Source organism: Pinus tabuliformis, chromosome 7 (assembly GCF_031772625.1).
Source record: "Pinus tabuliformis cultivar Carrire ecotype Pingquan chromosome 7, CPIR1, whole genome shotgun sequence".
NCBI classification, from domain to species: Eukaryota; Viridiplantae; Streptophyta; class Pinopsida; order Pinales; family Pinaceae; genus Pinus; species Pinus tabuliformis.
The window spans coordinates 458,869,137-458,889,978 of record NC_142293.1 but is presented as its reverse complement, the minus strand read 5'-3'; the positions used below and the strand labels follow the sequence as shown (position 1 = coordinate 458,889,978).

The 20,842-nt window shown below is 37.4% G+C and overlaps 1 pseudogene; it reads right to left on the bottom strand.

Moving 5' to 3' along the window:
- The window catches only part of LOC149247944 (protein LATERAL BRANCHING OXIDOREDUCTASE 1-like), a 365,669-nt pseudogene that overhangs the window by 138,127 nt on the left and 206,700 nt on the right, over window positions 1-20,842 (bottom strand).

Below are 20,842 nucleotides of genomic sequence, written 5' to 3'. Positions count from 1 at the left end.
GTAGAGTTGTACGAGCAATCATACTTCTCACCATGTCTTTAAGGGTGCGATTTCGTCGCTCAGCAACACCATTCATTGCAGGCGAACCTGGCAACGTATACTGAGGCACAATTCCGCATTCCTCTAAGTCTTTTGCAAAGGGACCTTGACGTTGTTCTCCTGATCCATCATAACGACCGTAGTATTCACCACCACGATCAGAACGAATGGACTTTATACGTTTGTTAAGTTGTAACTCAACTTCCGTTTTGAACTTTATGAACACGTCTAATGCTTCCGCCTTTTCTTTTATTAAGTAAATATGACCATATCTTGAATAATCATCTATGAATGTGATAAAGTAACGGTCACCATTTCTTGTAGCCTTTGGAAAAGGACCACAGATATCCGTATGAATCAATTCTAAGACATCATTACACCTTTTTGCATCATACTTAAGTTTATTAGTTTGTTTTCCCTTTATACAATTTACACAATCACTTAAGTTTGTAAAATCTAAAGGTTGGAGAATATCATTAGACACAAGACGTTCTATCCTTTTCATAGAGATATGTCCTAATCGCTTGTGCCATAATGTTGCAGATTTCTCGCAAGTTAATTTACGTTTTCTATTATCTATATGCAGTGCCTCTGAATGTGAAGTGTCTATATCTAGAAAATAAAGATTATCATAAGAAGATAGGATACCAGAAGCAAGAAGCTTAGAATCTTGACACAAACTGAAATTTCCATTACCAAATGAACATACATAACCATTTTTGTCCAAATAAGATACAGAAATTAGGTTCCTTCTGAAAGATGGAACCACTAAAGCATCAAAACTTAAATAAAATCTTGTCTTACATAATAATCTAAATTTTCCTATGCTTTCCACTTCTACTTTGTTGCCATTTCCTACGTAAACGTAGCGCTCTGCCTCACTTGGCTTGCGATGGCTTAGGCAACCCTGCATCGACATACTGATGTTAGTCGTTGCACCTGAATCTATCCACCAAGTATATCTAGATACAGAACTTAAATTAACTTCAGAACAAACTAAAGCAAGAGACATACCTTTCTTTGCCAACCATGCATGATAGTTGGTGCAGAATTTCTTTGTATGCCCTGGCGCTTTGCAGAAAAAACAGTTCTTTTCTTCTGCTTTCGCAGAAGTATCTTCCTTCTTGCTTTTCTGCGCGGCATTGTTTGCAGCTACCTTGGTAGGTCCCTTTTCCTTGGCAGTAAACTTGCGCTTCTTGCCTTTACCCTTAGGATTAGATGTTACTACATGAGCACTTTCTCCCTTAGTCATTTTCTGTCTCTCTTCCTCCTGCACCAACTGAGCCTCAAACTCAGGTAGTGTCCACGTCTCTTTTTGACAATTATAAGTCATCTTGAATTGACTAAAGTTAGACGGGAGAGACAGAAAAATGAACTCAATGAGAACCTCATCAGAGATGTCATAATTATGCCCTTTCAAGGCATGTTGCAGTCTTGTCATCTCAATAACATGCTCTCTAACCCCTTCTTTTCCCTTGTATTTTATTGTTGCCAACTTCACAAAGAGTGTACTAACATCAGTCTTTTTAGTCTTTGTGAATTTTTCTTCAAGGGCCTTAAGGTATTCAATAGCGCCTGTCTCTGTATCAGGTATGATGCCTCGAAAAGTCTCATGGATCGTTTGCTTCATCACCATTATGCACATGCGATCTGAATGCTCCCATCTAGCAATATCAGCCTTCTCTTGAGGAGTTACCTCACTCTCTTTATTAGGCTTGGGGCGATCAAATCTCAGTGTTGTGTCCAATTGCATGATCCCTAAGACTAATTTCAGCTTTTCCTCCCACTGTTTGAAATTGTTCCCCATGAGGGGCTTAATCTGACTTAGACTTGACATTATGTTTGGATCTGAAAAATTCAAGAACAAGGAAATAATTTAGATACGATGCGTCACGATTTGATCCTTAATCATAATTCTAAAATCTATCTAAAGGCATGTGTAAAACTATTTGCTCAATTAAAACTTTAGCCAAAACACCATTCAGTAATGAAACACCTTTGGGTGCAATCATTACCTTCAGGCACTTTGGTGTAGTGAATAAAGTACAAACATGTCAATCTACCTTTGGGTCAGACTAACATATCCATGAACTAACGACCAGGCCAGTCAACGGGGGGAGGAGGATCACATACGGATCGCTTATGTTCCAAGCTCCCGATGCTTTTCTAGACATCGCTAGTCCATGTGTGTTGCAACTTATTTTTATACACTACCCTTATGCACCAAACAACTTAGCAGGCGCCAACCCTCCTTTGGGAAAGCTAACACCTACGTCCATTGCCAGCACGTTATTTCAACTTGTCATGAGTCATCCTTGCAATCGTCTTACAGAGAGCGGTTCGTTTGCGAACATCAATGCTTGACTCACGCGAAAACAACACATGTATACCAAAAAAAACGTCTTTAGTTAGATTCCAAAATTATGTCTAAAACCTAATCTAGGACGTACCTATAGAATCTACTCATCCTATATAGAATACAGTATCTTATAACACTTTTAAATTTAATATGTCAACTATATTCATCAAAATAATTATTAGGTTTTAGTAAAACTTTTGCAGTTTCTACAATGATTACCTTTTAGAAATGCTTCAATAATTTATTTAGAGAATACTAAATAATTTATTTAGAGAATACTAAATAATTTTATGGTTGCCATGAGTTAGCATCATTGTGATAAAATCCGAATTTAGTATTATATCAATAATTAACGTTAATACAAATTTTATGCCATAATTAGCATTATTGTGATAAAATCCGAATTTGGTATTATATCAGTAATTAACGTTAATACAAATTTTTATGCCATAATTAGCATTATTGCGATCAATTTAGAATTCAGTATTATATCCTTTAATTGGTGTTAATACCAATTTTAAATAATATCTAAATCCTAATAATTAGCCTAAATATACAACGTTTTGTTTTCAGTAATTTAAAAATGCATAGTCAAACTATCAGACTATTCCAGTGGATTGAAAAATAGATAACAACTTATGCCGATTTTTTTTTTTTTTTTTTTTTTTTTAACTATGACTATAACTTCTTGTATATTCAGGTTAATGGAAGATCTCACAATTTCAGCGCCATATAATTACTTATTACAGTACTTTATGTTCATTAACTAAAAAATAGAGAAATTTAAACCTGACGATCAACCGATTGTGAATTCGGATCATCGGCATGCTCAGCCTCAAAGCCGAGTAGTACAAACTTTCCCCAAAAACAATAGAGACTACCTCGCCCTTAGGTCCATCAGACCGGGTCAGATCTCGAATTGAGGAAAAAACAGAAATCTTAAGGATCGAAAAATATGACGGGAGAGACAGTTCTTACATAAGGGTGCTCTGATACCAATTGTTGGTTTTACTTTGTGGGTTTTCCTAATTACTTTAAACCCTAACCAAGATCTACTCCTTTGTAAGAAATTAAAATTAATGCACAGCGGAACTTACTTTCCATCTTCAAAGGCTCCTGGTCTTGACTTGAGTTATTGGCTCTTGAATCCTTCCAAGAACTTGCAATCCTTTTCTCTGGCTATCCTAAATGACAGAGTATCTAGTCTTCAATGTAGCAGACAATTTTTCTGAGTTGATTGCAAGCCTTGGAGACTCAGCCCCTTTATAGCAGTGCAAAACCCCAATCTTAGGGCAGCCGAAATTTAGCTGAAACAAGTCTGTCAAGAAATCTGAAATTTCGGATTTCATCAGATTTTGAAATCGGGAACTTTCCAGAAAAAACTGAAATCAATCAGAATAGATTCTGATTTCCTTATTCAGCTCAAATTTATTACTGCAATTATTTTAATCAACTATAATCGGTCCATTAACAATTATAATTGTTTAACATTATTCTATATGTATTTGTATCCAAATCCTTACTTAAATACGTATAATGCCATGACTTAATTAATCACATTATTTTGGCATATTTTAATCATTACATAAATGTAATCTTGCTGACAGTATTTGATATCATAATCATAATGCACGTATGTCCAACTTAATTATTGTAATTAGACGTCTCTAAATCCAACAGTAGTGTCTTCGCCAAACTTGTCATTAAAGTAGTGGGGCTTTAGATTCAAGTTTTCGGCTATTAATGTGAGTAGTCTAGTGGCAACTTTCCTGATCTCCAATGAGTAGGCATCCGCCATTTCCCTGCTTGAACAAACGGAATATGTAAATTTGTTAGCCAGCATCATTGGAATTTAATCCTTCCATCATGGTCTGAGAATATAAATGCGTGGATCTTCTATATAAACAAATTTTCTCTGTTCGGCAAGATCAGAGTAAGAACGAGATTTTCAATTCCTATTTCAAAGTTTTCAATTCCGAGATGTTGAAGTATTAATATTATTGTCAGTTAGTTGTTGGTTAAGTCTTATCACATTTAATTCTATCGTTGGTTAAGTGTTATAATTCTATTTAGTTAAGTGTTATAACCAGTTTAGTTTTACTACTTGTACTCCATAAGTGTCTAGTTTTACTTCAGTTATTTATTATTGATATTTACAATGTAACTTATTTAATTATTCAGAATATTGAAAAAAACAACAGAGATTTGAGAACAGCATTTTATACACGTGTATTCACAAGAAATGAACAGAGAGTCGCTACAGAGATGGTAGCAAAGTGAAACAACTGTGAGACAAAAATTGCTGCGAAATTGCGGTGGAAAAAAACCTGAATTTTTTTGCACGCAGTCCGTTAGTGATACTCACTAAACGCTGGACAGTGAAAAGATTAAGTGCATTAGTTACGTTTCCTTGCACCGCTTTACGATTAACGCTCCATCGAATCGACGGACAGTGCGTGAGTGCTCTAACGCATGCCTTCACTCTTGACAAACGCTTTAGCACGCTGCCCTTCGACAGGAGAATTAGCACGCTGTCTAACCATCCTTTCTGCGGCGTTAGCAAAAGTCAAAACAGATTCAAATATTTTTTAAGAGATCACGAGGTATTCACGAAGTTGAATTTTTTAAGTGTTTTTTCTAAGGGTGGGTTTGTTATTTTTTTAAGTTTTTTTTTAAATAAAAATTTGGAAAGAAAGAGGTGTATTGGGTTTGTATTTTTTTTAAGTTTTTTATATAAAAATTTTGAAAGTAAATGTAAAAAGATTTTTTTTAATTTTTTCTATAAAAATTTGGAAAGGAAAAAGATTTTAAAAATAGATTTAAAAGAAAAAGTGGACATTTTGCATTCAAAGAAATGGTTTCTTTTAGTGCTTTGCTACAAATCCTGACTTTGTGTGGCAAAAATTATGAGCTTTGGTTTTCGAGAATGTGACGTTCTTGCAAGCCTAAGAGTGTTGGGATACACTTCAAACTGCATATGTAGAGCCGACTCAAGAAGCATAGGCGTCCATGACTAAGACTAATAATCATAAGAATGCAGCTGATATACTCAAAAAAAAGAACACATAGCCAAATGTTGGATTCAAAACTCAGTCGATGACTCTATTTTCGACAAGATAAGAGGCGCATCCACAACAAATGAAGCTTGGGAAATCTTGAACGATGTGTATCAAGGTAATGATAAAGTGAAGACAGTGAAATTATATACATTGAGATCACAGTTTGAAACCCTAAAGATGACTTTCTCTAAAATGTGGATCAGTTCATGACAAGAGTTGTGGGAATAGTAAATTAAATCAAGCTCATTTGTGAAACCATTTTAGGTGAGAAAATTGTTTAGAAAGTCCTTTGAAGTTTTCCTAAGAAATATGATATGGTTGTAATCACCATTTTGCAATCCAAAGATCTTACAACTTTCTCAATAGAACAGTTGACCAGATCGCTTCTAGCACACGAAATAAGACTCAACTTGACAGAAGATTCCATGAACAAGCTTTCAAAGCACAAATCTCTTTTCGCAGAGGCAGAAGCAGAGGATATAGGGGTAGAAACAAGTGAGGCAGAGGCAGAAGCATAAGCAGATTAGAACATCATGCAACATAGCAGTGGAGAACTCCACAAAATCAAACTCAAAGAGGCAGACTTTGGAGCAAATATAATGTCTAGTGTTATGACTGCAAGAAATTTGGGCATTATGAAAATGAATGCAAAAAGAAACAGTCAGATCAATATAGAGACAATGTCCATCTCTCCAACAATGAAGGAGAATCCTTTGAAACAATGTTTCTTTCATGCAATCTTTCAGAAGAAACTCACAAGAAGGATCTTTGGTTGTTGGACAACGGTTGCAACAATCATATGATAGGTAAAAAAAAATCTGCTTTCTTATCTTGATGCTTCCATAACATCAAAAAATACTCTTGGAGATTGTTCTTGCATCAAAGCTAAAGGAAAATGTGTTGTTCCTATTCTTACTAAAGAGAAGCAACATAAATACATTCCTAATGTTTATTATGTTCCAAATCTGAAGCATAACCTCATTAGTGTAGGAGAACTGATGGAACATGGTTATGATGTAATATTTCAAGGGAACACATGTTATATCTATAACAAACCGCCCAATAGAAGACTAATAACTAAGGTTGAAAAAACCAAGAATAGGATGTTTCCTTTGACTCTTATAAGTCGAAATCTTTCATAGTCTTTTGTACACAATGTGTCAAGAATATATGAGTCTCGGTTATGGCATTCTAGATATGGCCACATACCATTCAAGAGTCTAAGTGAGCTTTAGAATAAGTCAATCATCATTGGTATGCCTACTATGTATGAAAAAGACTGTAATTATGAAATTTGTGTTCTGTCCAAGCATAAAAGAGATAGCTTTCCCACATTTTCCTCTACAGCAAAAGAGCCTTTAGAGCTTGTCCATATAGATATATGTGGTCCAATGCAAACACAGTCTATTGGTGGTAGCTTTAATTTTCTAACATTCACTGATGATTATAGCAAGAAGAAATGGGTGTATTTCCTAAAAAATAAATCAGATACAATCTCAAGGTTCAAAGAATTCAAAGCAGAAGAAAAAAAGCAGAGTGGAAAGCCTATGAAAGTACTCAGATCCGATAGAGGAGGAGAGTATAGAGGAGGAGAGTACATCTCGAATCACTTCAAATCATTTTGTCAATAGCAAGGAATCATAATGCAGAACACAACAAGATATACTCCATAGCAGAATGGAGTAGGTGAAAGGAAAAATCAGTCAATTAGGAACATAGCCAGATGTATGCTTCGTGAGAAGATGTTGTCAAACAATTATTGGGCTAAAGTAGTTTCAACAATAGTGTATGTTCTCAACAGATCTCCAACAACCACTTTCTAAGATACAGTTCCTCAAGAAGCATGGGATGGTTAAACGCTAAATGTATCTCACTTTAGAATTTTTGGATTAGTAGCATTTTCACATGTTCCTGAGAAGCAAAGAAAGAAGTTGATGATAAGAGTGAAAGATGTATTTTTGTAGGCTATAGTGAGCAGTCAAAGACCTATAGACTTTATAATCCAGTTACAAAGAAGTTTGTTTTAAGCAGAGATGTAAAAACATTTGAAAATAAATCTTGGTCTGATCAAGTTGATGAAGCTTTAGGTTAGTCTTTTTATCCACCACAACCACCAAGATTGCAGGTTGAAGAAGAGCCATACCATTCCTAAAATGGTACATCTTGAAGTAGTGAATACACCAATGATTCAACATCTTCAGAAGACAATCAGAAAACAAGAATCATCAGAGAAATATATGAATGGGAGCATGAGTTTAACCAACATAATATGTTTGCATTTCTTTCATCTCGACCAACTCATTTTGAAGTAGTTAAAGAAAAGCATTTGGTGGATGCAATGAACCAAGAAATTACTGCCATAGAGAAGAATCAGACTTGGGAATTAGATGATCTCCCAAGAAACAAAACCAGAATTGTTGTAAAATGGGTATATAAGACCAAGCTAAATGAAAAAGGAGAAATTGATAAACATAAGGCAAGGTTGGTTGCTAAAGGATTCTCACAACAGTTTGGTGTCAACTATGGTGAAACCTTTGCTCCAGTAGCAAGGTTAGACACTGTCAGAACCATTTTGTCCATAGGAGCTCAGCACAAACAAAAAAATCTATCAGCTTGATGTAAAATCTGCTTTCTTAAATGATATATTGCAGAAAGAAGTTTATGTAAAGAAGCCTCCTCGTTTTGAAGTTCTAGGATATCAACATAACATATACATATTAAAGAAAGCCTTGTATGGTTTGAAACAAGATCCAAGAGCTTGGTACAGTCACATTGACACCTATCTCATCAAAAGTGGTTTTTTCAGAAGCAATCATGAGCCAACTTTGTATACCAAAATTAATGAAGGTACAATTCTAATAGTATGCCTTTATGTAGATAATCTTCTTTATACACGAAATATGATGTTAGAAGATTTCAAAGTAGCAATGCAAAAAGAGTTTGATATGACAGATCTAGGAGTCATGAAATACTTCTTAGGCATTGAAATTCACCAATCTACTAATGGAATTTTTGTCTATCAACAAAAATATGCCAGTGATATCATCAAAAAGTTTAGAATGACCAATTTGCAAATTTGTAGATACACCAATTTCTCAACGCACAAAACCAAGCAAAGAAGATGTAGCACCACGAGTTGATTCCATACCATATAAAATTCTAGTGGGTAGCTTGTTATATCTCACTTTAACTAGACCTGATATTATGTTTGCAACAAGTTTTGTATCCACGTTTACACAGTCACCTAAGATTTCTCATTAGAAGGTTGCAAAAAGGATCTTAAGATATATTGCTGGGACAATAGATTATTGTTTATTTATACACATTCTAAAAATTGTTCACATTCAAGTTATACAGACAGCAATTATGCAAGGAGTTTAGATGATCACAAAAGCACCTCAAGGTATGCTTTTCATCTTGGAACCAATCTAATTTCATGGGCATCCAAGAAACAGTCAATTGTTTTAATATCTTCTATAGAGGCAAAATATGTAACAACGAATTCAGTAGCTTGTCAAGTTGTGTGGTTAAGACGATTATTGAAAGATATTTCAAATATTCAGAAGGAGCCAACTCCAATCTACTGTGATAACAGTTCATTTATTTCCTTATAAAAAAATCATGTTTTCCACAAAAATAGCAAGCACATTGACACTCGTTTTCAATTCATTCATGAGCTTGTCAATTTTGGGGACATAGTACTTTCTTTCTATGGTTTGAAAGATCAACTAGCACACATTTTCACAAATCCATTGGGCAAGAATGTATTTGAATTTCAACGAAAACAACTAGGCATTGTAAGTGTCACTACATGTAACAATTGAGATTAGGAGGAAATGTTGAGATATTAATCTCACTATTAGTTAGTTGTTGGTTAGGTGTCATCACATTTAATTCTATTGTCTTCTAAGTGTCATAAGAAATTTAGTCTTACTTGACTTCTACTCCATAGGTGTCGAGTTTTACTTTAGTAATTTATTGTTGATGTTTACAATGTAATCTATTTAGTCATTCAGAATATTGAGAAGAGAAATCTCTGCTCCAGTTTTTAGTTTTCATTCTTCTTCACAAGAAATATCACAAAGATAATTTTTTCTAGTTAAAAGAAACAATTATCACCTTTCAGCCTAAACCTTGAAACCATTAAACCTGAAACGAAGTCAAAAAAGTCTTGGCAAACTTAATTGCTGCATGTAGCATTTGTAATACAATATTGCATTCGTTATACCAACTTTTTGAGATTTCCAGCCAGCTTCACCAACCTTGGGGGAATTGAGGCCATTCGTATAAAGACAATTTCCGTTTTTTTGGCTGTAAAGACGTTGAATTTCTATCTTTTGGGGGCACAGACTCATATGTTAACGTTTTTGTCTTTTTTAGCACAAGAATTTCCTGGTATTCCTGTTGTTCCGTTGATGTAACTCTTTGTTCCCTGATTTAATCTATGTCTCATTTCTGAAGAGAAAAACAACAATGGATAGAAAAATACATTGCCACAACGATAATAGGAAATATCATAGGCTTTTAAACAATGTTCCACCGAGTTTCCGAGATAGTGAAGCTCCCGAGCATGATATGCACAAGGGCGTATATAAGCAACCCAACATTTATAAAAATTTCGTGGAAATGGGAGACACTAGAGTCATAAAAATTATAAAATTATTAAAAATGTAATATATAAAAAATAAAATAAAATCCCAACAATACGTTAATAACTAAATAGTAAATCTTAATAATTCTAAAATGTCCATCTAAATTGATACTAGACCATTATGAATTATAAATTCCACAATGTACATCTAAAAGTAAATTAAATTCATTATCTTGCATTATGCCATGTTGCATCTAAATTCATCATTTAACACTATGCAAAGTACATCGAAATTAAATTTATCATTTAATAATTGAAATTATGCTATGCATATCTACAAGTGAATTCATCATATGATAATGACATTATGCTATGTTATCCAAAGTATACCAGTCATCTGGTAGAACCCCAGGCTGGGTACAGTCTCAAAACCAGACCGAAACTGGTAAAAAAAAATGAACCAAAGAATAAGTCAACCAAAAACACATAAAATATTCAAATTTTAAAGAAAAACATATATATTCAAGTGCATCCATATGAATCCAAACTATTTATGCACAAATAAGTAAAAGTTATCATTTATATAGTATGTAAGGGTGCACATAACCAAAATAGCACCGAATGCAATCCATCTCTAAACCAAAAATACATCAACAAACAAGTTCCACATGGCCTCTAGCATAAAAAAAGCATGCTACAGCAAATACTTACATATCATTTGCCTATATTGGGATCTTTGTCATCAATATCACCCTCTAAGCATGAAAATAAGATAGAAAAAGCATAGCATGTCAAGTCAAGATTTTGTTTGAGTGATGGGTACTCCTTTTAGTTGGCTCATGATAGAGGAGTTTGACAACCAACCAGTGCCACTAACATCAAGGTACACAGAGGGCTTGGTTCTCTTGGTTAGATACTAATTCCATATGCTCGTACTTGACAAAACCCAGTGGAGCATTGCAATCTCCCCAATCCTGATATCGTGGAAAACTGTTAAGTTCGGTAGATTTTGAGTGAGATCTAAAATTCTAGTTTCTTCATATAAAATCCAATAAGGTTAGAACAAGTCTCAAATATCCTAATTCATTTAGTGGTAATGTTAAAAGATTAAGTAAAAGGATGAGAATGAAAGATAAAGGAGAATGTCACTTTTACTTTAATAATTTAACATTACCATGAATTGCATAGCATTAATAGGGCAACATGGTCAAATACTAGGTTTCCCCTATCATAATTTTTTGTTTTTTTGAAACAAAAATTGCATTCAAAGGTCCTTGGCAATAATGTACAAAATCGACAACCCCCCGCCCCGGCCCAACAACCCCCCCACCCCTTAGATGGGAAACATGTCCACTCACTAGGGAAATGTTTCCCTCGACAATTCCCTAGGTTTCCCCAAAAAGGGGACTTGGAGAAACATTTCCCTAGGAGTGTCCCCGTCCTGGGAGTGTGGGGGCATGCTCCCCACCGCCTAAACACGTCACCATGGAACACTTCTTCTAATTCTCAATCCTTACTAAGAGTACACAAGTATATGCAACATATAAAAGATCTGAAAGACATTGTCACGTTAAAAGGTAATGATTCAACTTTCTCTAACATAACTATATGTGATCTCTAGATTTTCTTCCTTTTCTTATCTCATTGACCACTATTTTTCCTTATGGGCCCCTTATTTTGCAATAATCTTTATATTTACATAGAAAAGTTTCCCTCATTTATTTATTCTATGTTCCAATGGACTCTCCTTCCCACCCCATAAACCACATCGATGCAAGACATTTTAATGTGGATGAAAATAAGTTTTTCTCTTCCATCACAAGCCATACCCATAACACAACTTCAATTTAATTAATAATGCCTTGCATACTCATCATGAAAATCATGAATGAGTAGCCGAATAGCCTACTCGTTACATAAATCATTACGTAGGCTTGCTTACTAGTTCATCTATGTGAATCACATATCTATTAGTAAGCAAGTCCATGTAATGGTTTATAGTTGTCTTTGTAAAGTATGTACCTGGTAACTCCAAGAGTTGGAGTGTGTAATGTAAGTCTGATGAGGCATATGTACCCCCATAAAGTTCATGGTAATCTAAAACCACTTTGTATGTGCAATGTCGGTTTGTGGCAAGACAAAAACCATGTGCAAGAGTGAAGTGGACAGGAATTCATGTAGGCGTGGTTTAGGGTCAGCCAACAAAACCCTTGGAATGGTTGAGGGTGAGCCGAGAAAACCATGGGCCTAGTTAAGTTAGGTATGTGGCGAACCTTGGTAGCTGAATTGAGTTCCTTGGTGGCAAAGTTGAGCCTCTGTTGCTGTGTTGAGCCTTCATGGCTGAATTGAGTGCCTTGGTGGGAGAGTTTATCCTTCATGGATGTGTTGAGCCTTCGTGGTTGAATCGAGTGCCTTGCTGGCAGAGTTGAGACTTGGTGGCTGTGTTGAGCCTTGGTGACTAAGTTGAACCTTGGTGGCCGAGAGCCCTTATTAGCATGGTTGAGGGTAATCCAGTAAAACCTAGAGAATGGTTATGGGTAATCCGATAAAACCCATAATGATGATGGTCGGGGATTTGCAGGTACAGGTACATGTATGCAATCATAATGGTTGACATAACCATGTATGCGAAGGGAATCCTAGCAGACTGGCATTTGGAGCGATTGGGCACCCATGCATTCTGGTAGATGGTTGTTCCTTTATATGGACGTTAACATATTCTTTTGTCATGTTTCACCACAAATTGACTTTGCATATTAAGATCGAGACACGTATTCATTAAGGGGGCGACTTCGAAATATAAATCCTAGTTGTCTCAATTTTGATTCTTTCTATCTGGAGGAGTCTATTCCTATTCCTTAGGGTTGCTATATCTAGATGTTCCTAGATTGGTGTGTGGTTGAGATCTCTCAACTAAGTGATTGTGTGTCCAATATAGTCTACCTATGTTGATAATACACTAAATGTATTTATATGTAACCTTATTTGATGGGAATATAGATTAAGTGTGCATTCTCAAATTTTAAGTGAAAGCACAAGTAGTTATTTATTAACCATTGTATTCAATTTTTATTTGGTGCTACATAGATCAACGACACAGGGACTTGAAGGCTGGAGGGTGACTCAAAACATTCTCAAGATTGTACAAAAGGTCTAAAAAGAGCACGGAGACATACAGGACAGATTCGGGGATTCATAAACTTCTATCAGAGCATATGCTAGAACAAATGGGTTGATGGGACCAAGTACATCCCTTAGAGTGGAGTCGGAGCATTGTTCTTTCTTTTAGGAAGGAACACATTAATTATTTACACACTGGCTTATTATCACAGGAGATATGGAGAAGGAATATATCAGTGAGGACCTTAACGGAAAAGAAGGGAGATAGTATAGAGGGGCATACAACTTTTTTTAGAGACTGTAAATTATTTTTTTCAAGTGTTATATTGTAGGCAACTGGTCCAAAACGGGCCTGAACAGGATACATGAAAAATTCAAAGGCGAGGAAAATAGGTTCCTCATTGATTGCAACAATGAGATCCAATATATTACCAAGCTACTAGCATTTTTCGCAGGGACTGGACTGGCTTACTATAAAGGAAGTCGATGAAATATTGACTGGATTGGAGGGAGAACATAGTGGAAGCGGCGAGATTCGACGATCCAATTACTAATTGTCTGGATGCAGGGATTAGTGGAAGCGGGGTATTTCAATTATCCAATTACTAACTGTATGGGCGTAGGGATTAGGAAGTAAATGAAAAGAATAGGACAGTGTTACTCTTGGGACTCTTCCTTTTTGAATATTTGGCTTTTGCAGTCAAGTGGATGTTAAGGTACAAATTTTATGGTATAGAGGGGAGTTGGTAAGAAGAAATAAATATGGGTGTGGTGATCTATCCTACACATGTTCCTAGGAGGGTAGACCTTCCACAAATTGTCCTTTTCAGCAGGGCAAGGGACACAAGGCTTGTTTTTAGGCACTATTGTCGAACTTTTTGTAACTACTCTTGGTGACAGATAAACAGTTGGGAGACCTTCCGTGGTAGGGAGGACACATCTGTATGCTGAAGTGACATCTAGGATTGAATAGAGCCCAATGCGAATAATATATATTTAGCTATAGACACACGACAGACATGTTGGGACTATTTCCCATTTGTCACGACGAGTTGATGGACATTACGATACAAGTTGAGCGGGAGGCCAAAACTCGTAAAACCTCCTCTTCTCACATCCATATGCAATATCCATTGTGATATTTTGAGAATATTCCCTATACAGGTGAGGAACAAAGTGCACAAACCTGTAAGATGGTGGGGGTTTCTGTGGCATGTAAAAAACTCAAGGCATTGAAGGTGGTCTTTAGGGAGCCTCCCATCATGCTTGGGGTAGATTCATATTGGGTTAGCTTGGAATGACTGAAACTAAAGGCACTAGTTGGAAGGTGGCACCATATTAGGATGATTGGTGTTCAATGAAGAACTGGGTGGAGATTTGGTGGTTCTTGATGCTTAAATATCGTCCAAAGATTAGCATTTTTTCAAACGGATGGATACGTTTCCACTTCCTCTCCCTAGAGGACTCCCAATTCATTTTCACATCTCTTTTGGGTGAAGGGAAGAGGGATTCTGGTGTTACAGCATTGGTGAGTAGGATTTGACCCTTTCATGGAGACCTTGAGGTGGAACCTGGTCTAGGCCAAGCTCCTGAGGCTACCTCTGGAGCTTTGGAATGAGGCAACCATTGGGAACATTGCTAATAGAAATGGAAATTTTTACTTTTAGGGCCCCAAAAATGGATAATTATTTTGGCTCATTCAACCTCCTAATTCGACTTAATCCACCATTCTCATTAGTTTATTGCATTTTTTTTATTATATTTATGCTAATAGAGTGAATTGGGTTAGTCATTATGCCAACAAGTCTAATGGGTGCTTTGTGTAGCCTTTTGGGTCAATTTGGAGACAAAATTGAAGGTCTTAATGAGCACTTGGCAGCCAAATTCGTGGGAGAACAAGGGAGAGGATTTGTAGGAAGGTGTCTCCTTCATTTATAGGCCCTTACCTCGAATTCTCCACCATTAGCTCGGAGTTCAAGGGCCACCAAATCAATTAGCACAAGGGCAGCCAAGCAAGTCAAGTAGGATTGCTGTTAACTACAAGTTTTGGGCAGCCGAGTCCCTAAAGTTTAGGAGGACTGTTGGGGTCCTCAATTTGTATAAATAAGAAGGCTTAGGGCCTCATTTTGGTTAGCTGGTGGTTAGTAATTTTGTAGCCAGTAGTTAGTCATTTTGTATTCATTTTGTAGTCATTTCGTAGTTTGATTTTTAGGCAGTAGATTAGCTTTGCTTTCAGCACATTTTCAAGTTTCCCTTGTGGACAGTTTTGATGTAACTCTTCTTTTCTTGCTCAATAAAGATGAATCCAGCTTTGCACCAGCTCTAAATCTCTCTTAGGAGGCTATATCTCATGGGGTTGGGCCCATCTCAAGCGCCCAATACCTCCTTTGTTTACTTTCATGTGTCTTTGCTGCATTCTTAGAATAAAATCTGCTATTTAGATTTAAATGTTGTGTTGTTATTTAAGTTGCTCTTGATGATTAAAAAGGTTCTTCATGTTTAGATTTCCTTGATTGGTTAATAACAGGGAATATATTCAGAAAAAGGCTACCAAGTACTTTGGATCTCACCTCCCCCTCAGTGGAATCATGAGCTGGGACCAATGTGACTTTGCTGCCAACAAAAACATTGTCTTTTTGCTTCACCATGCAATTAGTAGTGTTGGATTTTTAGTTGTCGAACTTGATATCATTTTTGATTGCATGCTTTAGTTTATGATTGCTTAGTTGCATAGTTATTTCACGTATTTCATTTCGAATAAACTTCTGTTCAATTCCTTTTGCTGTTAGGTCAAATTAGAGTGAAGTAACTAGGTCATAGGTTTTATAAGTGTTTGTTTGTTCAGTTTGAAAGACCGCTTGCAGAGTACCTGTTATCCTTCCTTACCTGCCCATAGTCCATCCAACCTACCTGCTTAACCCTTCACTTAGAACCCTTACCTTACATTTGCCTCATTCGCTTACTTTTCCATGATTCTCATCTTCTTGTGCAACATCGTTTCATCCCTCCTTGAACAAATCTCACCATCTACGCCACTCCTCAACTCCATCCTCCAAGTCTTGAACTCCCCTACACCCCTATTTCACCTCCATACTCATTCCTCCACCTTTTCCCCTCCATCCATGCTTCAAAACCCATTTCTGAACATCCTGTAGAAAAATTACAGAACATCCTATGGAAATCCTAGAACATCCTGTAGAACCCTTGCAGACTTCCTGTAGAAGTTCATAAACGCGGTTTCTTGGCAGCCAAACTTTGTGAAACTCTCTGGAAGGGTGTTAGGGACTCCTTAGACCCTCTTTGAACCTTCCCGACCTCTTCCAAGCATTTCCCCTCCTTGATCCACCTCTGCACAATAAAAAGCCAGTTAAAAGCACATGCATGACAATTCTAATAACTTATTCAAAAATACAAAAAGATGTTTTCTTCAGGTAGAGGTAGTCTAGACACATGTATCTTACCTTCATAGAAGTAATGGCATCTCTATCAGTAGTTTGCATTCTCATATTTGCATCAGTAGGACTAGCTGGTAGAGTTAGGGTCTGCTAGGGTTTGCGTTTCTTTTTGGCTTTCAGTTTCTTTCTGCAAGTAGATTACCTTCCTTTGAGTTAGCTTTCATCCATCAGTTAAAAAGCTTCTTCTAAGAGCTCATAGAAGTTGGCTTAAGCCCCTAGCGGACTTGTGCCAGCTGACCAAGTGACAACTGCGGCAAGAGCCAGTACTTGTGCATACAACACCGTCGCTTCCAAGTTTGTTACGAACTACCGGGTTGATAAAATTAAAGAAGGGAGTTCCAGGAGTTGTAGCATTATTGCTACAATACTGGAGTCCACCATCCTTTTTGGCGTCGTTGCCGGGGAAGCATCAGAGTATTGGTGATTGTTGCTTTTCTTCTATTTTCCTCTACAATCTTCTGCTAAGTAGTTTATTTCATTTCCATTATGCAATTTCGTTTATGCAAAAGTAGATTAGCATTTCCCGCTTTCATAGATTAGCATTTCAATTCCGCAATTTCATTTTTGCAAGCGTAGATTAGCATTTCAATTCCGCAAGCGTAGCCTAGCATTTCATTCCTGCAATTTCATTTGAGCAAAATAGATTAGTCCTTTCATGCTTTCATTTCAATTCCGCATTTTCGTTTCAGCAAGATAGTTAGTTGCAGTTCAACCTATTTTAGTTTTGCAGGTACAAGAAGAAAAATGCAAAAATCAACCAAAAAGATTTCATTTCATGCCTTGTAGGAGTAGAGATAAGTTAGAAAAATGATTGCACAACACCCCCACCACTTCACACAGCCAACCTTCTCTCTTCTTCGATGGCTGTGATTAAAGAACCCTTAGGTGGATAGCAAGACATATTTGAAGAACCTCAAGGGAAGAAGAAGAAGAAACCATTCCTCTGGAGCAAATGGCTACAAGCAGAAATGTTGGGAGAAGTCCCTTGTCCAAAGACGAATTTGAAGATCAGATAGAAGATTTCAAGAGTGATATGAGGCAGTTTCTTGTCATGCAATTGGATACCCTGTGGATCCAAAAGGAGCAAGAGGAAGCCAAGAGGGCTTTGGTCATCTTTTGTCCCCGGTGCACTAGAAAGCATCCTAGGAACGAATGTCCAATGCACTCCCTAGAAGTGTGTTTCATCTGTGAAGAATATCATCCTACAGATCAGTGCCCTTCCTTACCCAAAATCAAAGCCGCATATCAGAGAGCCAAAGGAGCCACTGAATCACTCTATTATATGAACCAAAGGAGGTTGCATGGACCTAGATCTTACCAACAGGAACTGCAAGGGACACCCAAGACCTATTATGACACCTATCAAGCCACTTTCATGCCTTCTTGGGGTCCCCCTACTCATCCTTCCTGGTTCACACCTCCTCCTTGTTCCTTCACAGATCCATATTATGCCCAACCAGCTGCTCATTCATTTCACTCTTATGCTCAGCCACAACCTCAGTGGAATGCACCACATCAGGGGTGGAGGCCCCAATACAACACTCCTCCCGCTTCTTTTCCTCCACCACTTGCTCATCCACAACCATCGCCTCCTGCTCCACCAAGGCAACCCCAAATGCCTGCCCAACCACAACCCCATCCACATCCATCTCAAATATACACCCCCACTCAGCTACCCATACGACCATTTCCAAATCCACACATTGGAGTAGCTCAACTCCATTACAATGCTGAGGCACAACATGTCCAAATGACTCCTCTTGAGCTCAACGATCTTCACCATAGCTCAGGAAGAGTGTTGCAAAGCGGAGACTATATTGAAAGCATTGAAGGACCACATCCGGCAAAAGAAAATTCAAAGGAGGAGATCAAAGAACCATGGGCTGCACTTGATGAAGAGAAGAGATCAGAATTAGAGACGAGAGAGTTCCCTCATGGTTACCATCAAATCCTCCATGTACTCAAGAGAAATATCAGCAAAAAGAAGAAGATGAGAAGTTCATGATAGAAGGTGACATGAAGAATGATCCAGATCAGCAAAAGGACCAAGGATATCAGAGCTATATTGAGATATGGTTTCAGACGGTCACTAAGTTGCAGCGGTACTATCTTCTTCAGCTATGTTTGATCCCTTCAAAGTTAGATCATTTGGTCTCTAAAATCCGGATACCTGTCAAAGCATGCATTTCGAGCCTTCACATCATCTTGTCTCTAATCTCGATGTGCACATGGCTCCATTGGAAGTATTCTTACACTTGAAAATGATATTGTTTTTCAAGTAGGGTAGGGTAGAGAAAAAAAAAAAGAAAAAAGAGAAAAAAGAGAAAAAGAATGAAAATAAGAAGAGAATAAAAACCTAAGGTGAAAACCTCCTCGGAGGTGCCTTAGATTGGCTCATTGATTGAAAACCTCCATGAGGCGATCAATGGGTTGGGAAAAAGGAGAAAAGAGAATAAGATCTCTAGGTGAAAACCTCCCTTGGAGGCGCCCAGGGCAGGCAATTAGGGTGAAAACCTCCATGAGGCACCCTAGTTGTTTTTCAAAAAAAAAAAAAATAAATAAATAAATAAATAAATCTAATTTCCATTGAATAATTTCAGGTTGCAGCAATGAAATTGCAGGTCAGGAGGATCACTCAAAACAAAGACAAAGGAGTTTTTGTGCCTTCTAGAGGAAGTTCTATATTTCTACAGGAAACATCCTATAGAACCTTCAAGCGAGCCAGATTCGATTTTGGAAGGGGATCTAAAGCTTGGAATCCATTCGTTATGCCTGCAAGCATCCATGTTCCCATTCCTCACCCTTTTCCAACATCTTTTCCACCTCGTTGTGCTTCTTCATTGTGCTTCTACAGGAAGTTCCTATAGAAATTGTAGGAAGCTAGAAAGGGATTTCAAAAAGGTGGTTTGGCGAACATGGTAGCTTCCTCAAGGGTTCAGAAGTCCTCCTGCAGTTTTCAAACTCCTCCTCCATCATCTCCATGCCTGCATCACAACCCAAGTTCATTTTTCATACCATGCAACAAAACTGCAAAATGCCTTGAAGCAAAAATACCTAGAACAGAATTTGTTTCTTCCATAACTTGAAAACCATGCATCCATTGGAAAAACAATTTTACGGGGGATTGTACAGGGGTGATGGCAACATGCCTGAGCAGTTTCAGCCAATTCCGGTCCACGGTTTCCAAGAAATCAGCCTCCATCACCATCATCCATTTTTTCATTTTCTCCATATCCGTGCATCCATTTCAAAACCTGTTTCATGGGGAGATGCACATGGGTGATAGTAGCCTACCCAAGTAGTTTCAGCCAATTCCGATGCACGGTTTCTAAGAAATTGATCTTTGAAATCTTCATCCATTTTCCATTTTTCTCGAAATATGTGCATCCATTGATCACGATTTTGCTATGGGAGGTGCATCATTATGATAGGAACATGCTCGGCAATTTTCAGATCAATCCGGTTTACCGTTTGGGAGCAATGGCGAAAACAAGTTCTTGTCCTGTGAAAATTCAGCAGTAGCAGCTTGAAGGTGCAGATCTGAGCATGGAAATGAACTCCTGCAGCATGCATCCAGCCAGAGGACACCTGCACAAGGAAAACAACCAAAAATTAGCAGCCAAGCCACATGCAACCACAAAAACCAGTGCATGCAGCAAATGACAGGTCACAGCAGCCATTTGACTTCAGGTACGTGACTAAAACTTGTTCCTCTATTGCATGAATCTAATTAAAGAAATGCATGAATGAATGGAATGGTGGGGTAAGCCATGAATCTAGCAAGGTTAACCCCACATACAGTTCTCTAGCACTCAGGCAAAAATCACGCAACATACGTGTATGGTCATTCACATGAAATTTGAAAAAACACAGACAGTTGTGGATATTTTAAACTCCAGTGCAACTAATGGTAATGGATTACAGGCAGATGGCACTGCAAGGGACCAACAGTTTGCATGAGCAGCGCATGTCTCTGCCACCTCACCACAAATCACGCAGTAATTAAAGGAATGCTCGGCTGAAGACTCACGTTAACTGCTGATTCATTTACACTTGCAAACCTCTTCGGCTGAATCCTCTGCCTCTGAATTTTGTTAAACTGACGTCCTTCGCCAAGTTTTTCGGCTTGTTCAAAATTCTCCCGCATACCAAGATCGTTCAAAGGCGTAGAGACATCCTATAGAAGCCGGCCAGCGTTCTACAGGAAGACGTTCTACAG